At 52.8% G+C, this 6,000-nt stretch overlaps 2 non-coding genes across 2 annotated transcripts; one reads left to right on the top strand and one right to left on the bottom strand.

The window, feature by feature from the left end:
• Window positions 1-4,175: 4,175 nt before the first annotated feature.
• MIR2285O-5 (microRNA mir-2285o-5) lies at window positions 4,176-4,251 on the top strand. Its single transcript, NR_107782.1, has one exon. It is a non-coding gene; the product is annotated as a microRNA mir-2285o-5 (primary transcript).
• On the bottom strand, window positions 4,181-4,247 carry MIR2284H (microRNA mir-2284h). The gene has a single exon (NR_031257.1). It is a non-coding gene; the product is annotated as a microRNA mir-2284h (primary transcript).
• Window positions 4,252-6,000: the final 1,749 nt, after the last annotated feature.

Below are 6,000 nucleotides of genomic sequence, written 5' to 3'. Positions count from 1 at the left end.
AAATACGACGCAAGCGAACTTGTCTGTGAAACAGACTCAGACTCACAGACACGGAGCACAGGCTTGTGGCTGCAGGAGGCGAGTGGAGGAGGGAGGGTCGGGAGCTTAGGGTCACAGGCTTGTGGCTGCAGGAGGCGAGTGGAGGGAGGGTCGGGAGCTTAGGGTCACAGGCTTGTGGCTGCAGGAGGCGAGTGGAGGGAGGGTCGGGAGCTTAGGGTCACAGGCTTGTGGCTGCAGGAGGCGAGTGGAGGAGGGTCGGGAGCTTAGGGTCACAGGCTTGTGGCTGCAGGAGGCGAGTGGAGGAGGGAGGGTCGGGAGCTTAGGGTCACAGGCTTGTGGCTGCAGGAGGCGAGTGGAGGGAGGGTCGGGAGCTTAGGGTCACAGGCTTGTGGCTGCAGGAGGCGAGTGGAGGGGGAAGGGTCGGGAGCTTAGGGTCAGCAGATGCGAACTATTATACAGAGCATGGATAAATAAGGCCCTGCTGTGCAGCACAGGGACTCTGCTCAATATCTTGTGATAACCCATAATGGAAACGGATATTAAAAAGAACGTATATATATGTATAACTGAATCACGTTGTTTTACAGCAGAAATTAACACAGCACTGTAACTCAAGCGTACTTCACTAAATTTTTTTAAAACATTTAAAAGCAGAGTGCACCATTCTGCAGTCCCACCAGCAGCGACGAGAGCTGTGTTGCTCCACACCCTCCCCAGCATTTGCTGTTGTCAAGTCTTCAGATTTCGGCCATTCTAACAGGTGTGTAGTGATGTCTTGTTGCTGTTTCGATTTGTATTTCCCCGATGACATAGGATGTGGGGCTTTCACGTGCTTATTCCCCATCTGTGTGTCCTCTTTGCTGAGCTGTCTGTTCAGGTCTTTTGCCCATTTTTTAATCAGGTTGCTTGCTTTCTTACTGTTGCCCTTTAGGAGTTCTTTCTGTATCTCAGATAGCAGTCATGTATCAGATTTGTCTTTTGCAAATATTTCCTCCCAGTCAATGGCATGTCTCCGCATTCTCCGTTGTCTATTTCAAAGCACCTACAGTTTGCCTCCTTTTGTTTCTTAATATGGCTGAATTTTATCCCTTAGAAATTTGTCTGGTTTTCATTCAACAAATATTTATTCAACCCGTAGTGTGTATGGGCTTCCCTGGTGGCTCACACAGTAAAGAATCCGTCTGCAATGTGGGAGACCTGGGTTCGATCCCTGGGTTGGGAAAATCCCCTAGAGGAGGACATGGCAACCCACTCCAGCATTCTTGCCTGGAGAATCCCATGGACAGAGGCGCCGGGAGGGCTGCAGTCCACGGGGTCGCAAAGAGTCGGACTCGACTGCGGGACTGAGGTTCAGAAATTCACCTTTCCACAGCATAAGCAGACAGATTAACATGTCTCTTACAGAAAATGTGGACCTAGGGAAGAAAAAGGCTCGACAAAGAGGAATTTAAATGGAAACGAAGGTGTGATGTAATAGGAAGAATTTTTCTGTCCACAAAGGATTGTGCATTTATTTCTAGCACACGAAAAACATTTACAAGTATTTGGCCTGCTATAAGGAGAAGGCGATGGCACCCCACTCCAGTGCTCTTGCCTGGAAAATCCCATGGACTGAGGAGCCTGGTAGGCTGCAGTCCATGGGGTCATGAAGAGTCGGACACGACTGAGCGACTTCACTTTCACTTTTCACTTTCATGCATTGGAGAAGGAAATGGCAACCCACTCCAGTGTTCTTGCCTGGAGAATCCCAGGGGTGGGGGAGCCTGGTGGGCTGTGGTCTACGGTGTCGCACTGAATTGGACACGACTGAATCGACTTAGCAGCAGCAGCAGCGGCAAGGAACTTTTAATAAACCCAAAGCCTCATTCTGTCCATGATGCAGTGATATTAGAAGTCAAAACCAAAGAGAACCAAGCCCACTATACATATAAATAATCATAAAAATGGAATCAGACTGGAAATTTCAAGATGATAGTAGTAGCGTTGGTCACTCAGTCGTGTCCGATTCTTCACGACCCCGAGGACTGCAGCCCGCCAGGCTCCTCTGTCCATGGGATTCCCCAGGCAAGAGTACTGGAGTGAGTTGCCAGTCCCTTCTCCAGGGGATCTTCCCTAACCAGAGGTCAAACCCGGGTCTCCCACATTGCAGGCAAATTCTTTAGCATCTGAGGCGTCAGGGAAGCCCTTCAAGATGATAGTGAAAGAATAAAATGTCAAAATGTGTGGGGAGCAGGTAAAACCGTAAGCAGAGACTTTACAGCCGTAAATGTCTTATTGAAAGACAAATATTTAAAAGAATGTAGCTCAACATTCAACTTAAGCTGAAAAAAGAGAGCAAAGGTGCAAAAATAAAAACCCACAAGGGTTAAAATAATAAAGAGAAGCAGGAGTTATTGGAGTAGAAAAGAAACAACAGAAGTGACTGCTAAAACCAAAGTGAATTTTTAGAGGAGACTAACGTAAGCTGAAGGCATCACCCACTCAACGGACGTGAGTTTGAGCAAACTCCAGGAGACAGTGGAGGACAGCGGAGCCCGGGCTGCTGCGGTCTGCTTACGCTGTGGGCAGGTGGATTTCCGCTTCCCACTGGGGTCTCCTGCCCTATCAGCGTGGGCCCACGGCTCACTGAGGCCGTCCCTTCCTCACAGCACACACCATTTGTCCTTGTGAGCACTCTTCTCAGATCTTTCTGGGGAACACAGGTATTCTCAGCCATGCTTCCTTCTGGTTTAGTATTTCCCTCCCATTTATTTTTTTCATCCTCTTATTTCAGATTTTATGTCATTTTGTTTTAGATGTATCGCATGTAAATATCATATTGTTGGCAGGGTTTTTTTAAGAAGTACGACGTGCATCCCTTTGAAGGGGTGAGTGTGAGCCAGGTCTTTGTTATGATCACTTGCACATCTGAACATCCCTGGGCCGTGTTCATTTTTCCTAACTCACCCGATTTTTTCTCTGCCACTCCCAAACTCCCTTCCTATCTCCTCTTGACTCGATCGGTTTTGTTCACCAGCTTTCCTTTTCCTCCTCTGGAAGTTATACTCTGACTATTCTTTTAAAAGTTACCCTTAACTTCCAAAATCATTTCTTAAACTTGTATTTTCCGAGACATTCTCGAGTAAATCAGGGGAGTGGGTCTCCACCAGGGCAGGAGGGCAGCGGTCAAATTTGTCGACCCGCCTATTGGGCAAGAATGACAGAATTCCACTACTACAACCTACCGTGGAGAAAGGTTCAGGAACGAAGACTTTTGTCACAGCATCATTTGCAGATGGAAAAAAAAAAAAAGCAGCAACTTGGTGTACAGGCAGGAAATAAACAAATTATGTTAATCCATGCAACGGGATATTATGCAGTCATTAAAATCATGTTTTTGAATAATTTAATGATATGAGAAAATGCTTATGATATTAGCATAACGAGGTGTATTAAGCAGGTCTCTGTTTTGGCTGCGGCAGGAAGGAAGCAGGTTCGGCCACATGATGGGCATTAGGAGAGAGACTGCGTGAACTCTGAACTGGTGTTTGGACCAGGCTGATGGAGATAAATGAGTCCCCTGAGAAGACTAAGGCTGCCCACACCGAGTTGACAGTGACGATGTGGAATGAGGACCCTCACAGCACGCCGGTGGAAACTGGAATACATTTGGCAAACAGTTTGCCATCATCTGCTAAAGGGGAAGATAGGCACCCCACATGGCCGTGGAATTCTTCCTCTAGACGGACAGACACCCAGCAGAACCGGGCAGGTGTTTGCCCACGGATGCACACACTGATGTTCAGGGCAGCAGTATTTACAACAGCCCCGAAAGGGAAACAGCCCAAGTGTCCGTCCGCAGTGGAGTGGAGAAATCGTCACCCTCGCACGTAAGGCAAAGGACAGAGGCAGGGAGGAACGATCCGCAGCCACCCGACCGCAGGGACCACTCCCAGACGGGGAGGTGTTGCAGAAGAGTCTCTCCCTGGTCCCTCTGGAGAACAGTTTAGTGGCAAGAAAACCACAGCATGGGGTCTGGAGTCAGGGTGGCGTCCAGCCTGGGGAGGGGGCGCCCGGGAGGCCTGGGGTGCCGGTCACGCACTGCTTCCTGACAGAGTGGCGGCTCCTGGCGTCAGCGTTGTGACAACTCACTGTCCCCAGATGTGTGTTGTGCGGTCTGCTGGCTGTGTGTCAGAATTGTGTTGGTCAAAAGCTCATTGGGGTTTTTCCGTCACATACAGGAAACCCGAACGAACTTTTGGGCCAACCCAATAGCATACGTCTGTGTGTTCCTGGGTGGCCCTAATGGTAAAGAACCCATCTGCCAAGGCAGGAGATGCAAGAGACGCCAGTTCAATCCATGGGTCGGGAAGATCCCCTGGAGAAGGAACTGGAGACCCACTCCAGTGTTCTTGCTGGAGAATTCCATGGACAGAGGAGCCTGGTGGGCGACAGTTCAAAGTAAAAACAATAAAAATCATTGCCAAATATCCAGGAAAAAACAGGAAGACTACAGCGTGGATGGTTGGTTTTCTGTTGCCGTTGACAACTTACCACACCCTTAGCCGGGGTCGCGTGGCCGTCAGATGGTCTGTGACTTCGTCTTCACGTCTCTAAATGATGAATGAATGATGTGAGCATCTTGTCAGGTGCCTGTTTCTCTTCTGTTTGTGAACCGCCTACTTTATGTCCTGGGCCCGTTTTTATTTTCAAGAGTCATCATTTCCAGTTATTTCCAAGCACTCGGCGCCTATGATGGCATTTCAGCCCGTCTCGCCTGGGTCGCAGGTGCGTTTGCCAGGCTTGTTATCATCTTTCTCTGTGTTTCGAGGTGTTTGCAGTGTGTTTTCGTGCCGCATACTGTATACAGGATGAGTGAGGCCAGGGCTTGAAGCTGAGAGGGGCACAGCCCCTGGGTCCAGGGAAGCACTGGGAAGGGGACACGAGAGAACCAGAGTGGGCAGGAGGGGAGAGAGCGCCCGGGAGGCAGCCCAGGGAGGGCCCGGCTGCCTGGCTCTTTGAGCAAGCTTCACCCAACACCAGCCCTGAGAGCTGACGCACTGGGCCGTGGGCTGGCGGTCACCTCCAACTCAGGGTGGCCGGGCTTGGAGGCCCAGGCTTGCAGCGGCTAGACAGGGCCCATCTTCCCACAGAGACGCCCCACATGGCCAGGGGAAGCAGTTCACTCAGACACAAGGGGATTCTTTTTCAGATGCACAGGAAACACCAGCAAAGAGCCCTTCCCACCCGCGCGTCCCTTCAGAAGCGCAAATCGCCCGGGACCTGCCCTCCCTGGCACCTGGCCCACCAGCCCTCCCTCTCGGCTCGGGGGCCCACAGGCAGGGTGAGGGTGAGACACGGCAGGCCAGCTGCTGCCCAAGTCAGGGCTCTGTCCCGGACGGCTGGGATTTGAGCTGCCCATGGGGGCTCGGGGATCCCCAGGTGGGCCTGAGGAGCCGACCGCTGGGCCACAAACACCATCGATGACACCAGTGACAGCTGTCACCAAGGCTGGGCCGGGACCTGAGCCTGACGCCTCCCGCCCCCCGCCCGTGGCGGGGACAGTGGGTCTCCACCCCGCAGCCCTGAGCCCGCGCCTCGGCCTGCGGGGGTCCGCCCGGCCGGCCAGGCTCACGCGGGGTGGAGCACACACAGCACCCCCCGCCAGGGGCCTGTAGCTCACCCCTGGGGATGGACCCTTACCCTGGGGTGAGACAGACAGCAAGTGCTGCCCTGCAGGGTCCCCGGTGAGGGGGGAGAAGGCAGACACGGGGAGCCCGGAGGACGGGGCACAAGAGCAGCCCTGAGAAGCCGGGGCTCACGGGGCCTTGTTTCACCGACAAGGGAGGACGGGCGGCCGGGACACCCTGGGCAGGGGGGCGGGACGGGTGGGCGTGTCTTGGGTCCCAGGAGCGGGAGCGGTGGGCCCAGGACCCCAGTGTCTGCCCCGAGCAGACACTGGAAGGACCACAGCCGGATGGGGAGGTCCCTGCTGCCCACAGACGGACAGTGGCTCAGCTA

Source organism: Bos taurus, chromosome 5 (genome assembly GCF_002263795.3).
Source record: "Bos taurus isolate L1 Dominette 01449 registration number 42190680 breed Hereford chromosome 5, ARS-UCD2.0, whole genome shotgun sequence".
Lineage (NCBI taxonomy): Eukaryota > Metazoa > Chordata > Mammalia > Artiodactyla > Bovidae > Bos > Bos taurus.
Note: the sequence above shows the minus strand (reverse complement) of the source record. Positions and strands in the feature narration are given on the sequence as shown.